The sequence below is a fragment of the Chiloscyllium plagiosum genome, unplaced genomic scaffold, assembly GCF_037043375.1.
Source record: "Chiloscyllium plagiosum isolate Xiang-an unplaced genomic scaffold, Cpla_swu_hap1 HiC_scaffold_31, whole genome shotgun sequence".
NCBI lineage: Eukaryota > Metazoa > Chordata > Chondrichthyes > Orectolobiformes > Hemiscylliidae > Chiloscyllium > Chiloscyllium plagiosum.
Genome location: NW_028270169.1, coordinates 65,324,808 through 65,340,678, shown reverse-complemented (window position 1 = coordinate 65,340,678; position 15,871 = coordinate 65,324,808). Strand labels below are relative to the sequence as shown.

At 47.5% G+C, this 15,871-nt stretch overlaps 2 long non-coding RNA genes across 5 annotated transcripts in view; both read right to left on the bottom strand.

Moving 5' to 3' along the window:
• Positions 1 to 14,663, bottom strand: part of LOC148141962 (uncharacterized) — a 153,207-nt gene extending 138,544 nt beyond the window's left edge. The window contains exon 1 of the long non-coding RNA XR_015752258.1: positions 14,480 to 14,663. This is a non-coding gene — a long non-coding RNA (uncharacterized LOC148141962). The remainder of the gene's footprint in view (positions 1 to 14,479) is intronic.
• Positions 14,664 to 15,714: 1,051 nt separating this feature from the next.
• LOC148141961 (uncharacterized) overlaps positions 15,715 to 15,871 on the bottom strand; it is a 63,468-nt gene continuing 63,311 nt past the window's right edge. For all 4 annotated transcript variants that reach the window (XR_015752254.1, XR_015752255.1, XR_015752256.1 and 1 more), the window contains exon 3: positions 15,715 to 15,842. This is a non-coding gene — a long non-coding RNA (uncharacterized LOC148141961). The remainder of the gene's footprint in view (positions 15,843 to 15,871) is intronic.

The following is a 15,871-nucleotide window of genomic DNA, read 5'->3' as shown; positions in this document are numbered from 1 at the left end:
TCTTGGATACTGTCGTCTTATTGGATGATATCAAGTTGCATCTAAACTGCGTAAACTAAGTGACTGCTCATGCTGTGAAAAATAACTTCCATAACTGCGTATGAGGTCGGTTGAAGAGTATGTTGTGAAGCAAACTAGAGAGCAGGTTATTTCGGATTTGGTGTTGTGTGGTCAGAATGACTAATCAATAACCTTGCTCTGAAGCAGCTTTTAAAGAATAGTGGCATTAATAAGGTATATTTTACACAGCATCTACATACAATATCGAATGTTTGAACATTCTAGTCAAACATCATGGAAGCCCAGAGGCTAGAGGTTCACGTTCACTCCAATGAATAGGAAAAGTACAATATGACATTCAGTGGGAGACAAGCAATGGTTGTTAGAGACAAAGAGTCCGACAGCACGGAGACAGCCCCTTCAGCCCAAACTGGGCCATTTCGACCAAAGTATCCATCCACGCTAACCCCAATTCCCTGCCATTGTTCCGTTTCATTCTAGCCCTTTCCTATCGCTGTGTTTGCCCAAATGCCTCTTAAATGTTGTTAATGCACCCGCCTCACCCACTTCCACTGGCAGCTCATTCCATATGCGTACCAGCCTTTATGTAAAAACATTGCCCCTCAGCTTGCCTTTTATTCTTTCCCCTCTGACCTTAAACTGATGCCCTCTTGTCCGGGATTGTCAAACCCTGGGGAAAAAAGACTGTGTGCGTTCACTCTATCCATGTTTTCCATGATCTTATACACTTCCATCAGATCACCTCTCAGTCTCATATACTCTAAAGTAAAAAGTCCTAGCTTGTCCAACCTCTCCCAATAACTCAGACCATTGAGTCCTTGGCAACATCCTTGTAAATTTCTTCTGTACTCCTTCCAGTTTAATAAAATCCTTTCTACAGCAAAGTGAACAAAACTGAACATAACGCTACAAGTATAGCAACACCAGCGTCCTGTATAACTGCAATGCAACTCCCTAAGTTCGATACACAGTGATATACACTGATTAAGGCCAGTGTGCCAAAACTCTCTTCCTTGCCCTGTTTACCTCTAAATCAACTTTCAGAGAATCATGCACCTGAATTCCGGGGTCCCTCTGTTCCACTACACGCCTTCAGACTCAACCATTCATCATGAAACTCTGATCTTGATTTGACTTTCAAAAATGCAAGAGCTTACACTTATCTGTATTTCTTGCCCCACTTCCCCAGCTGAACAAATAGAACATAGAACATAGAAGAATACAGCGCAGTACAGGCCCTTTGGCCCTCGATGTTGCGCCGATCCAAGCCCACCTAACCTATACTAACCCACTATCCTCCATATACCTATGCAATGCCCGCTTAAATGCCCATAAAGAGGGAGAGTCCACCACTGCTACTGGCAGGGCATTCCATGAACTTACGACTCGCTGAGTGAAGAACCTACCCCTAACTTCAGTCCTATATCTACCCCCCCTTAATTTAAAGCTATGCCCCCTTGTAATACCCGACTCCATACGCGGGAAAAGGTTCACACTGTCAACCCTATCTAACCCCCTAATCATCTTGTACACCTCAATCAAGTCACCCCTAAACCTTCTTTTCTCCAATGAAAACAGCCCCAAGTGTCTCAGTCTTTCCTCGTACGATCTTCCTTCCATACCAGGCAACATCCTGGTAAACCTCCTCTGCACCCGTTCCAGTGCCTCCACATCCTTCCAAAAGTATGGCGACCAAAACTGCACACAATATTCCAGATGCGGCCGCACCAGAGTCTTATACAACTGCATCATGACCTCAGGACTCCGGAACTCAATTCCTCTACCAATAAAAGCCAGTACGCCATATGCCTTCCTCACCGCACTATTTACCTGGGTGGCTAATTTCAGAGATCTGTGTACATGGACACCAAGATCCCTCTGCTCATCCACACTACCAAGTATCCGACCATTAGCCCAGTACCCCATCTTTTTGTTATTCTTCCCAAAGTGAATCACCTCACACTTAGCTACATTGAATTCCATTTGCCACCTTTCTGCCCAGCTCTGCAGCTTCTCTATATCCTGCTGTAACCTGCCACATCCTTCCTCACTGTCAACAACTCCTCCGACTTTCGTATCATCCGCAAACTTGCTCACCCAACCTTCTAACCCCTCTTCCAGGTCATTTATAAAAATGACAAACAGCAATGGTCCCAAAACAGATCCTTGCGGAACACCGCTAGTGACGGCACTCCATGAAGAAACTTTGCCATCAACTACTACCCTCTGTCTTCTTCCATCCGGCCAATTCCTAATCCAAACCTCCAACTCACCCTCAATGCCATATCTCCGTATTTTCTGCAGTAGCCTACCATGGGGAACCTTATCAAACGCCTTACTAAAATCCATATATACCACATCTACCGCTTTCCCCTCATCAACCTCCTTCGTCACCTTTTCAAAGAATTCAATAAGGTCTGTGAGGCACGACCTGCCCTTCACAAAACCATGCTGACTATCCTTGATCACATTATTCCTATCCAGATGTGCATAAATCCTATCCCTTACAATTCTCTCTAAGACTTTGCCCACAACAGAAGTGAGACTCACCGGCCTATAGTTACTAGGGTTATCCCTACTCCCCTTTTTGAACAAGGGAACCACATTTGCTATCCTCCAGTCTTCTGGCACTACTCCTGTAGACAAAGAGGACATAAAAATCAAGGCCAATGGCTCTGCAATCTCCTCCCTTGCTTCCCAGAGAATCCTAGGATAAATGCCATCAGGCCCAGGGGACTTATCTATTTTCACCTTTTCCAGGATTTCCAACACCTCTTCTCTACATACCTCAAAGCCATCCATTCTACTTATTTGTGACTCAGTATTCACATCGACGACAATGCCCTGTTCCTGAGTAAATACTGAAGAAACGTATTCATTCAGTGTCTCCCCAATCTCTTCCGCCTCCACACGCAACTTCCCATTACTATCCTTGACTGGACCTATTCCTACCCTAGTCATTCTTTTATTCCTAACATACCTATAGAAAGCCTTAGGGTTTTCCCTAATCCTACCGACTAAGGACCTTTCATGTCCCCTCCTTGCTGCTCTTAGCTCTCTCTTCAGGTCCTTCCTGGCTACCCTATAACTCTCAATCGCCCCAATTGAACCTTCACGTCTCATCTTGAGATAGGCCGCCCTCTTCCATTTAACAAGGGATTCCAATTCCTTATTAAACCACGGCTCCCTCGCACGACCCTTTCCTCCCTGCCTGACAGGTACATAATTATCAAGGACACTCAATAGTTGCTCCTTGAACAAGCTCCACATATCATTTACACTCTTGCCTTGGAGTCTACTTTTCCAAGCCACACATCCTAAGTCATGCCTCACCGCATCATAATTTCCCTGACCCCAGCTATAACTCTTGCCCTGTAGTACACACTTATCCCTCTCCATCACGAGAGTAAAAATCACCGAATTATGGTCACTATCCCCAAAGTGCTCACCTACCTCTAATTCTAACACCTGGCCTGGTTCGTTACCCAGAACCAAATCCAGTATGGCCTCACTTCTTGTTGGCCTGTCTACATATTGTGTCAGGAAACTCTCCTGCACATATTGAACAAACACTGACCCATCTAACGAACTTGAGCTATAGCTTTCCCAATGAATATCAGGAAAGTTAAAGTCCCCCATAACAACCACCCTATTACTGTCACTCATCTCCTGAATCACCTTCCCTATCCTTTCTTCAATGATTCTAGGACTATTAGGAGGCCTGTAAAAGACTCCTAACAGGGTGACCTCACCTTTCCAATCCTAACCTCAGCCCAAACTACCTCAGATGGCAAGTCCTCATCCATCATCCTTTCCACCACTGTAATACTATCTTTGACAAGCAATGCCACACCTCCCCCTCTTTTACCCCCACCTCTGACCCTACTAAAACATTTAAATCCTGGAACCTGCAACAGCCAATCCTGTCCCTGTTCTAGCCATGTCTCCGTAATAGCCACAACATCGAAGTCCCAGGTACCAACCCACGCTGCAAGTTCACCTACCTTATTTCGTATACTTCTTGCATTGAAGTATACACACTTCAAACCACTTTCCTGTTTACAGGCACCCTCCTTTGAAATTGATGCCATGTTCCTAACCTCCCTACACTCCAGGCCCTGCACCCTGAAGCTACAATCTGGGTTCCCATGCCCCTGCAGAGTTAGGGGCATGGGAAATAATTGCTGTAATTTCTGAAATTTCTGATAACCTTCCCCACTCTCCATGATGCTGCTTATTTTAGTATCATCTTCAAACTTGCAAACTATGCCTGTACATTCTAATCTAAATCATAGATCTATTTAATATGCCGTGGTCCTTGCACTGACCCCTGAGGCATTCCACTGGTCACAGGGCTCCAGTCTCACAAGCTTCCTTCAGGTATTACACTACCTGCTTCCCACTATCAATCCAATTTTGTATCTAATTTGCCAGCTTTCCCTCAGTTCCATGCGATCTAACCTTCCAGAGCAGCGTACCATGTGAAACCTTATTGAAGACCTTACCGAAATCCAGAAAGACTACGTATACCACCCTGCCCTCCTCGACGCTGCTGGTCACATCATCAAAGAATTCGATCAAATTTGTGAGCCATGATCTCTCATGCACAAAGCCGTGCTGAATTTGATGATGGGCTTTTGCCTGAAACGTTGGTTTTCCTGCTCTTCGGATGCAGCCTGACCTGCTGTGCTTTTCCAGCACCATTCTAAACTTGCTCCTAATCACACCCTGACTTTCTATGTGCATGTATATCTTATCTCTCAGCATCTTTTCAAGTAATGTACTCATTAGATTTTAGATTTACTGGTCAATAGTCCCCAGATTTTTCTTTGAAGCCCTTCTTCAATAAGGGCACAGCATTCGCTACCCCCCAGTCTTCCGGGATCTCAACCGTTGGCCAGCGATGATGTAAAGATATCAGCAAGGCCTGTAATTTCTTCTCTGTCCTCCTGCAGTGTTCCTGAATATAGCTGGTCAGGACCAGGAGATTTATAGAAATACTGCAAAGTCTGAAAAATACGTCTATTTATTTCAGGTACAAACACAAAAGAAAGGGACAGTGACTTAATGGTGGTTAACATCACAAATTTGAAAATATATTAATCATAGGAAGTGACATCAGAAGAATTCCAGATATTGTGGAAACCTGAGAATTCTCAGAAATTGATGACCCAGAAAAAGAGGGCCATGAAACTGATAAGGAAATCAAAAAGAGAACATACATGCTAACAAACAGGAAAACAAAGACTGCATCAATTTGCGATCTATATTTCAAAGGAAACAAAATAAAAGCAAGGTCAAATGTGGAAATTTGTAATCGGGAGAGGAGAGCTCATTGTGGAGAACAGGGAAGTGGCTGAGAAAATAACCAGTTACTTTGCATCTGTCTTCATGGAGGAGTACCCAGAAAATCACCCATAGATGGGCGTGGGCGACATGCCCATCTATGCGTGGGTTTCCTCCGGGTGCTCCGGTTTCCTCCCACAGTCCAAAAATGTGCAGGTCAGGTGAATTGGCCATACTAAATTGCCCGTAGTGTTAGGTAAGGGGTAAATGTAGGGGTATGGGTGGGTTACGCTTCGGCGGGTCGGTGTGGACTTGTTGGGCCGAAGGGCCTGTTTCCACACTGTCAGTAATGTAATCTAATCTAATCTAAATACCAACTGATCATATAGGGCTTGTAGAACAAAAGACATAAAAGCAATTCATATCAGTAACAAGGTAGTACTTGAACATGTGGCTGGATTGAGCATTGCTAAGTCTGACGAAACAGATGTACTTCTTATCAAAATGTCAGAAATAAATCACCAAAAGAAGTATCAATTGCATTGTCAATAACTGTTTTATTTTCCTGTGCATTCTGCAGTGACCGGAAGCCATTGTAGATAAATTGAAGGTAGTAAATGTGATCCAAGCATGGTGGGTAGATGAATGGAATGGATTCAAACAGCTACAAAGGGAAGAAGACATAGTGTGGAGAACTGCAGACCAATTAACTTGACATCTGCAGGAAAACTGTTGGAGTCTATTACACAGGATGAGATTTTTGTCATTTAGACATTAACAGCAACAATGGAGATAATCTGTATGTATTTCTGACAGTGAAATCATGCTTGATTAACTTCGGAATTGTTTCAAGTTGTTTCTTACAGCATAGATATGGGGAACCAGTAGAAATAGCATATTTTGGATTTTTCAGAAGGCTTTCTATCAGAACTCAAACAATGAGTTCGTAAATGCAATGAATGTGAAGGGAACTTTGAGGAATATATGTAAGTGGAAAGTTAGTTTGGTTCACGTTCATTTAAGGGAGTCAGAACATAGATGTTAAGACATGTTGAAGCAGTTTCAAAGCATGTTGGTGAGACTGTCCCTGGAGTATTGTATGCAGTGTTGGTGATCCAATCTAAGAAAGAAAATACTGACCACAGAGGAAGTGCGATGGACATTGTCCAGATTAATCCCACAGATGGCGAGATTGCCTGATGCAGAAACTCGGGCTGTTTTCTCTACAGTTTCAAAGAATGAGAGTTGGGTCACAGTGAAATTTATAAAATTCATAAGCATATGACAAGTTGGAAATTAACAGAATGCTTCCCTGGCTGTCTAATCCACATTCAATGGAAGGATGCATAACAGACCATTTAAGACTGCAATAAGGAGGAAATTCGGCACGCAGATGGGACTGACTAACACAGGGGCATGGAAACCTGCTGGCAGGCAAGATTAGGGTCAATCCCCAGATATTCTTCAAGTGTTACAAGCATAAAATATTAACCAGGGAACAGGTAGAGCTCATTAGTGACTTGCCAAGTTGCATCCAAATCAACTAAGTGTTAGGAGACAGAGGGTAGTGGTAGAAGGTAGTGGTGTGGGTGGCACGGTGGCACAGTGGTTAGCACTGCTGCCTCACAGCGCCAGAGACCCGGGTTCAATTCCTGACTCAGGCGGCTGACTGTGTGGAGTTTGCACGTTCTCCCCGTGTTTGCGTGGGTTTCCTCCGGGTGCTCCGGTTTCCTCCCACAGTCCAAAGATGTGCAGGTCAGGTGAATTGGCCATGCTAAATTGCCTGCAGTGTTAGGTAAGGGGTAAATGTAGGGGTATGGGTGGGTTACGCTTTGGCGGGTCGGTGTGGACTTGTTGGGCCGAAGGGCCTGTTTCCACACTGTAATGTAATCTAATCTAATCTAAAAAAGGCTGTTTGTGTGACTGGAGGCCAGTGTCCAATGGTGTACCATAGGGATCAGTTCCTTATTATTTGTGATTCGGAGGTGCCGGTGTTGGAATGGGGTAAGCAAGTTAACACCAGATTATAGTCCAACAGGTTTATTCAGAAGCGCAAGCTTTCGAAGCGCACAACCACCGAATGAAGAAGCAGCGTTTCGAAAGCTAGTGCCTCAGAATAAACCTGTTGGACTATAACCTGGTGTTGTGTGATTTTTAACCTTATCATTTGTGGTATTCATAAATGATGCGACTGTGAATATAGAGGGAGGTGGAGAGGAGTGTGATAAGTAAATTTTTGTTTGACACAAAGATTGGCCGGGTGGTTGGCAGTGAGGAGGAAGGCCTTGTGTTACAGGAAGATACGGATGGAATAGTCAGATAGTCAGATCAATGGCAGATGGAATGTAACTCTGATAAATAGGAGGTGATGCACTTTGGAAGAAGGAACCAGACAGGGGAGGACTCAATGAATGACAGCACACTAGGAATCTCAGAGCGTGCTTCTCCACACATCCCTGAATGTGAGTAAACAGGTTAATGCGTAATTTGAGAACACGTAGGGGACCGTAAATATAGCCTTTATTCATCGAGGCACAGATTATAAGAGCTATATGGAACTTTGGTTTGGCCAGGTTGGAATACTATTTGGAGTTCTGTGAGCCACATTACAGGAAGGATGTGATTGTTCTGGACGAGATGCAGAGGAGATTCACCAGGATGTTTCCTGGGATGGATCATATCATCTATGGAGAGAGGCTGGATTATCTTGGGTTATTTACTTTGGAGCAGAGAAGGCTGAGGGGGCCGTGATTCAGAAGGATAGGATTACGAGGGGTACAGACAGTTGGAACAGACAGTAGCTGTTCCGATTAGTGAAAGGACCAAGAACGATGGAGCAGACTTTTAAAGTGAAGGGTTTGAGGTTTAGAGAGGATTTGAGGGGTTTTTTTAACCCATTGGTTGTTGGGGTCATGTATGCACTTCCTGAGAGGGAAGATGTCACGGGTAACATCACAACCATTAAAAAATACATGGTTGTGCACTTGAAATGCCATAAGATTCACGGCTACGGGTCTTGTGTCAGAAAGTAGGGCTAATGTAGATCGTGCTGTAATTCTGATGCATGGATGTGGGAGGTCAATCATTGAGCAGCTTAAGATAGGAATTGATGCTTTTCTGAAGAGTATAATAACAAGGATTATAAGAGTGAACTTGTAATATCATCTGAAAATATGTCAATGGCAAAATTAAGGGAAAGAAGGTGCAAGGTTCTTACAGTCTGATACCAGAGAATTGAGGACAGAGAAATTACACACCTATGGAGCAACTACTTCAGTTAAAACTGCACAGAAGAAGACAAAACAAAAAGAAAAGCTTCCTGGCAATAATAAGAACCTTTAGTCTGATGAGAAAAAGGGAATAGCATGTATTTAGCAACTAAACAGTTTGGAGAAAGTATTGGAATTGCATGTGATGGACATAGACAAAGTCAACAGAGATTTATGAATTGGGAATCATATTTGAGAAAGTGCCCTTTAGCACAATTATGGGGAAGCAATCAATGCAATACGATTGGATTTTCAGAAAGATTTTTGATAAAACCCTCACTCTCCTACACAATCCCACAATGTCACTCTCACTCTCCTACACAATCCCACAATGTCACTCTCACTCTCCTATACACTCCCCCATCATCACTCTCACTTGCCTACACTCTCCAATACTGTCACACTCACTCTCCTACACACTCTCCCCATCTTCAGTCTCAATCTCTTGCACACTCGCCCACTGTGACGCTCACTCTCCTACACACCACCACACCGTCACTCTGGCTCTCCTACACACTCCTGCACTGTCATGCTGACGCTCCTAAACATTTCCCCACCATCACACTAACTCGCCTACACACTCCGACAATGTCACACACACTTTCCCACACACTCCCCACTGTCACACTCACTCTCCTACACATTCTGACAGTGTCACACACACTCTCCCACAGACTCCCCCACCATCACGCTCATTCTCCTACACCACCCCACACCGTTATTCTCACACTCCGACACACTCCCCCACCGTCACTCTCACTCTCCTACACATTCCCACACCCTCACACTCACTGTCCTACAAATTCTCAAATCGTCACTCTCACTCTCCAACACTCACACACTGTCATACTCACTCTTCTACACACTCCCCCAGAGTCACACTCACTCTCCTACACACTCCCACACCCTCACTCTCACTCTCTACACATTCCCACCCACTCACACTCACTCTACTACACACTCTCCCACCGTCACACTCACTCGCCTACTCCCTCCAACACTGTCACACTCACTCTCCTACACACTCCCCATCATCAGTCTCAGTCTCCTGCACACTCCCCCACCGTCACACTCGCTCTCCTACACACTCTTCCACTGTCACTCTCACTCTCCTACGCATTACCCCACCGTCACACTCACTCTCCCACACATTCCCACACCGTCACGCTCACTCTCCTACACACTCCCACACCGTCACACTTACTCTCCTACACACCCCCACACCATCACTCTCTCACTCCTACACACTCCCCCACCGACACTCACACTCTCCTACACATTTCCACACCCTCACACTCACTCTCCTACAAACTCTCCCAGCGTCACACTCTCTCTTATAAACACTCCCCCGTCACACTCACTCTCCTACTCACTCCCCAGCGTCACACTCACTCTGCCATACACTCATACACCGTCACTCTCACTATCCTACACACTGGCCCACCATCCTGCTCACTCCCCTACACATTCTCACACCGTCATCCTCACTCTCTACACACATCCACACAATCACCCTCACTTTCCTACGGACTCCCACACCCTCACACTCCCCCACCGTCACTCACACTCACCAACGCATTCCCACACCCTCACACTCACTCTCCTATGCACTCCTCCAGCGTTACACTCACTCTCCTACACACTCCCACACCATCACTCTCACTATCCTACACAATCCAACAACGTCACTCTCACACTCCTAAACACTCCTACACCGTCACTCTCAATCTTCTACACACTCCCACACCGTCACCCACACTTTCCTACACACTCTGACACTGTCTCTCTCAATTTCCCACACAATCCCACAATGTCACTCTCACTCTCCTACACAATCCGACAACGTCAGTGTCACACCCCTACACACTCCCCCACCGTCACTCTCACTCTCCTACACATTCCCACACCCTCACACTCACTCTCCTACAAACTCCCCCACTGTCACTCACTCTCCTACACACTCACCCCGTCATACTCACTCTGTGACACACTCCCACACCTTCGCTCTCACTATCCTACACACTGTCCCAGCATTCTGCACACTCTCACACCGTCACCCTCACTCTCCTACACACTCCCACACCATCCGACTCACTCTCCTACACACGCCCACACCATCATTCCCACACTCCTGCACACTCCCCCACCCTCACTCTCCTACACATTCCCACCCTCTCACACTCACTCTACTACACACTCCCCCACCGTCACACTCACTCGCCTACACTCTCCAGCACTGTCACACTCACAATCCTACGCACTCCCACATTGTCACTCTCACTCTCCTGCACACTCGCCCACCATCACGCTCACTCTCCTGCACACCACCACACCATCGCACTCGCTCTCCCTACATGCTCCCACACCATCACCAACACTTTCCTACACACTCCGACACTGTCACTCTCAATCTCCCACGCAATCCCACACCGTCACTCTCACTCTCCTACACAATGCCACAACATCACACTGACACCCCTACACACTACCACACCGTCACTCTCACTCACCTACACATGCCCACAACCTCACACTCACTCGCCTACAAACTCCACCACAATCACACACATTCTCCACCACACTCACCCCATCACACTCACTCTCCTAGGCACTCCCCCAGCATCATACTCACTCTCCCACACACTCCCATGCCATCACTCTCACTATCCTACACACTGGCCCACCGTCCCACTCACTTTTCACACTCCGACACACTCCCGCACCATCACTCTCACTCACCTACACATTTCCCCACCGTCACACTCACTCTCCTACACACTCCGACAATGCCACACACACTGTCCCACACACTCCCCCACTGTCACGCTCTCTCTCCTACACACCACTACACCATCTTGCTCACTCTCCTACAGCACCTCACACTGTTACTCTTACACTCCGACACAGTCCCCCAATGTCACTCTCACTCTCCTACACATTCCCACACCCTCACACTCAATCTCCTACACACTCCCCCACCATCACGCTCACTCTCCTATATACTCCCACACCGTCACTCTCACTCTGCTACACATTCACACCCTCTCACACTCACTCTACTACACACTCCCCCACCGTCACACTCACTCGCCTACACTCTCCAGCACTGTCACACTCACAATCCTACGCACTCCCACATCGTCACTCTCACTCTCCTGCACACTCGCCCACCGTCACACTCACTCTCCAGCACACCACCACACATTCACACTCGTTCTCTTACATTCTCCCACACCGTCACACTCGCTCTCCTATACACTCCTCCATTGTCATGCTCATTCTCCTACACATTTCCCCACTGTCACACTCTCTCTCCTACACACTCCGGCAATGTCACACAGACTCTCCCACAGACTCCCCCATCATCACGCTTACTCTCCTACACCACCCCACACCGTTACTCTCACACTCCGACACACTCCCCCACCATCACTCTCAATCTCCTATACATTCCCACACACTCTCACTCACTCTCTTACAAATTCCCCCATCGTCAGACTCACTCTCCTACACACTCACACACCATCACACTCACTCTTCTACTCATTCCCCCAGAGTCACACTCACTCTGCTACACGCTCCCACACCGTCACTCTCAGTCTCCTACACACTGGCCCACCATCCCGCTCACTCTTCTACACGCTCTCACGCCATCACCCTCACTCCCCTACACACTTCCACACCGTCATTCTCACTTTCCTACACACTCCGACACTGTCACACTCACTCCCCCACACATTCCCACACCTTCAGTCTCAATCTCCCACACAATCCCACACCGTCACACTCACTCTCCTACACAATCCCCAACTGTCACTCTCAATCTCCTACACCTACACATTCCCCCACCGTCACACTCACTCTCGTACACACCCCCACACAGTCATGCTCACTCTCCTACACACTCCCATACCATCACACTCACTCTCCGACAGACTCCGACAATGTCACACGCACTCTCCCACACACTCCCCCTCTGTCACGCTCACTCTCCTAAACACTCCCACACCATCACGCTCACTCTCCTGTACACCCCCACACAGTCATTCTCACACTCCTAAACACTGTCTAACCATCACTCTCACTCTCCTACACATTCCCATCCCCTCACACTCACTCTCCTACACACTCCCCCACTGTCACACTCACTATCCTACATACCACCACACCGTAACACTCGCTCTCCTACACACTCCCCCACCGTCACACTCGCTCTCCTACACACTCCCACACTGTCACACTCACTCTCCTACACACTCCCCCACCGTCACACTCGCTCTCCTACACACTCCCACACTGTCACACTCACTCATCTACACACTCCCCCACCGTCACGCTCATTCTCCCACACACTCCCACACCGTCACTCTCACTATCGTGCCCACTGGTCCACCATCCTGCTCACTCTTTTACACACTTTCACACCGTCAAGCTCTATGACCTGCAAACTCCCCCACTTTCACGCTCACTCACCTACACACTCCCACACCATCACCCTCACTTTCCTACACACTCTCACATTGTCACCCTCACTCTCCTACAAATTCAACACCGTCAACCTCACTTTCCTACACACTCTGACACTACTCTCCCACACAACTCCTGACTGTCACTCTCAATCTCCTACACACTCTCACACCGTCACGCTGTGTCACCTGCACACTCCCCCACTGACACTTTCACTCTCCTTTCCACTCTCACACCATCACCCTCCCTTTCCAACACACTCTCACGCTGTCACCCCCACTCTCCTACACACTCCGACACTGTCGCACTCACTCTCCTACATACTCACACACCGTCACACTCAGACTCCTACACACTCTCACACCATCACCCTCACTCTCCTACACAATTTGCCACCATCACGTTCACTCTCTGGCACACACCCTAACCGTCACGGTCACTCTCCTACACACTCCGATACTGTCATACTCACTCGCCTACACACTCCCATACTGTCACACTCACCCTCCTGCACACTCCCCTACTATCACATTCACTCTCTTACACACTCCGACACTGTCACACTCTCTCTCCTACACGCTCTCTCACTGTCACACCCTCTCCTACACACTGCCCCACCATCGCACTTACTCTCCTACACTCTGCCACACTGTCACACTCTCTCTCCTACACGCTCTCTCACTGTCACACCCTCTCCTACACACCACCGCACTTACTCTCCTACACTCTGCCACACTGTCACACTCACTCTCCTACACTCCCACACCATCACACTCACCTCCTACATATTCACACACCATTACACTCACTCTCCGATGCACTCCCGCAACGTCACACTCCTTCTCCTGCAAGTTCGCACACCGTCACACTCACTGTCCTATACTCCCACACCGTCACACTCACTCTCCTAACATTCTCCACTGTCACTCTCACTCTCCTACACACTCCCCCACTGTCACACTCCATCTCCTACACACACCCACGCCATCACACTCACACTCCTACACACTCTCACACCATCACACACATTGTCCTGCACACTCCCACTCCGTCACAATCACTCTCCTGCACACTGCCCCGCCCTCGCACTCACACTCCTGCAAACTCACGCACCGTCACGCTCACTCTCCTAAAAACTCCCCCACCATCACTCGCATTCTCCTCCACACTTCCACACCATCACACTCACTCTCCTAAACGCTCCCCCGCTATCGCTGTCTGTATAAACTGTGTAAATTTCGGGAGGAGAGATAGAGACACAGAGGGAAATTGTGAGCGTGGGCGGGAAGCATGGCGGTGTTGGGACAAAGAGAGAGAGAGATGAATTCTGTTGAAGTCAGCATTTGAATGGGGGCAGTGGGTACACAGGGATGAAACCAGTAATAGAGTGAATTAAGCCTAACTCCTGAGCTCAGGGCGCGTTGCCCTCCCCTTACCTGTGGACCAGGACTTGTGGCTAAGTCTGTCTCTCTCCAGCTCAGCTTCTCCAACATTCCTGAAGAAGGGCTTATGCCCGAAACGTCGATTCTCCTGTTCCCTGGATGCTGCCTGACCTGCTGCGCTTTTCCAGCAACACATTTCCAGCTCTGATCTCCAGCATCTGCAGACCTCACTTTCTCCTCCTCCAACACAAAGACACACAACAACATCGGTCACTCTGCTGCTCGGCAAGCTTTTATGAACATTTTTATTGTTTACAAACGGAAGTGATGGATACAGTCAGTGCGATGGCGCTTTTTCTCAGTGGCCCCTGAGTTGTGAGAAACATTGAAATGTGTCCCTGTAACCCCCCCTGTGGGATAAGGACGGATAAACCAGCGCTACCCTCAGTCTGTTACCATAGCGACATCGCTGAAACTGAACTGAAATGAGAAAATCCCGGATGGATTGATTAATGTGGGAATTTGATTGATGGATGGATTTGGGTGAAGGGATATTTCAGCACATTCTTCAGCTGCTGCCTGAACTTAGTCTGGGTCACGGCATAAATCGCGGTGTTTGTGCAGCAACTGAGGAGCTGCAGCATGAAGCCCAATTCCTGCACAAAGTGATGGAGATACACAGGGGTATACACAATACACCATATCCGGTTCCATATCGAATACAGCAATAACATTGACCATAACATGATGAAATTGGTCGAGATCACAAACAGTAAAATGATGGATTTTTTTCGGTTTCTCATTTCAGTGTCAGACTGAGCGTCCCCATTGGTGTGAGCGCGGAGTCTCCTGCGGGCTCTGCTGGTCACTAAAATGTGTCTGACGGTGAGAACATTGAGCAGCAGAATCAGGATAAAAGGGAGCCCCGGGGTTAGAATGTGGTGGAGGAACTCGATTGTGACCCAGACACTGGAGGATCGAACAGCGTCTGTTACATCACAAAACCAGGGGCGGTTCCACAGCCGATACCGAGCCGTGAGCATAAAATACCAGGAAATGTCCTTTAAACAGCTCAGCACAGTCACTGCTCCCAGAACCACAGCCGCCGTTTTCTCACTGCAATATTTACTTTTCAACTTCTGGCAACAAATGGCCACAAACCGATCAAAGGTGAAAGTGACGGTGAACCAGACAGAGCAGTCAGTGGCTGCATAAAGCAGGACGGTGTGGATATTACACACAGGGACGGACCTCAGGAAATAAAACTGTTGCCGATAAACAATGGGAATGTGTCTCAGGATCAGGTCGAGGATAATGACCAGGAGATCCGCCGCTGCCATGGCCCCCAGGTAACGTCTGACACATGGAGACAATCCACAATCTTTATAAAGCAGGACGTAGATGGTCACTACGTTAACTGTGAGGAAGGAAAACAAACCCATTATC